Below are 886 nucleotides of genomic sequence, written 5' to 3' on the forward strand. Positions count from 1 at the left end.
GGACAAAAGATCAAAACTCCCCAACTTTTCCAGCTGGGGATCTGGTATGAGCGGGGAGAAAGCTCCGGGGTCACCCCATCATCTCCCAGACATGTCTGCTAGTATTTTGGATGAAAACAGCCTTTAAATGCAAAATCATCATCAGATCGGAGCCAATTATAAAGCATGTACCCCCCTAAAGTGGGGGTCCCCTCCCCTTTGTACCCCCAGAAATGAGACACGGAGCCAGAACTTGTGAAACACTTTCGTATAATAGTTTAATCGTGTCTGTTAGTGGGGAGGTGAAAATCTACCCTGGCAGAGCCACTCCATACAGCCGTTGGCACCACTACCCCAGGCCGATCAGTCACATCACTTAGCTGGCAGGTCAATGAGTCTCCACCAAAGCCCGTGGACGTTGTCACCTCTGATCTGCAGTTTCGATCACTGTGCTCCCTCTAGGGCCAGGCAGTTATATTCTCCCGCATAGCAAATCCATCAGTCCAGCACTAGAGGGAGGCAGTGCCTTGTGGTAGTCCCTAGTCCTGGACCAGTAGCCCCCTCCACTGCTCTAAGTGCTACCAGAGGCTGACAAAGCTACAAGCCCACCAGCCGCCATGACACGGTTTTCTCAGACACTTGGGAGGTCCCGGAACCCACAATGCCTGCTCTACCCCTTCATGAGAACCTCGGGCCTACCGGGAGCGGGGGGCAATGCCTGCTCCAGCCCTTCATGAGAACCTCGGACCTACCGGGAATGGGGGGGCAATGCCTGCTCCAGCCCTTCATGAGAACCTCGGACCTACCGGGAGCGGGGGGCAATGCCTGCTCCAGCCCTTCATGAGAACCTCGGACCTACCGGGAATGGGGGGGCAATGCCTGCTCCAGCCCTTCATGAGAACCTCGG

Source organism: Nanorana parkeri, unplaced genomic scaffold (genome assembly GCF_000935625.1).
Source record: "Nanorana parkeri isolate BGI_ZX_2015 unplaced genomic scaffold, ASM93562v1 scaffold2694, whole genome shotgun sequence".
Taxonomy (NCBI): Eukaryota; Metazoa; Chordata; class Amphibia; order Anura; family Dicroglossidae; genus Nanorana; species Nanorana parkeri.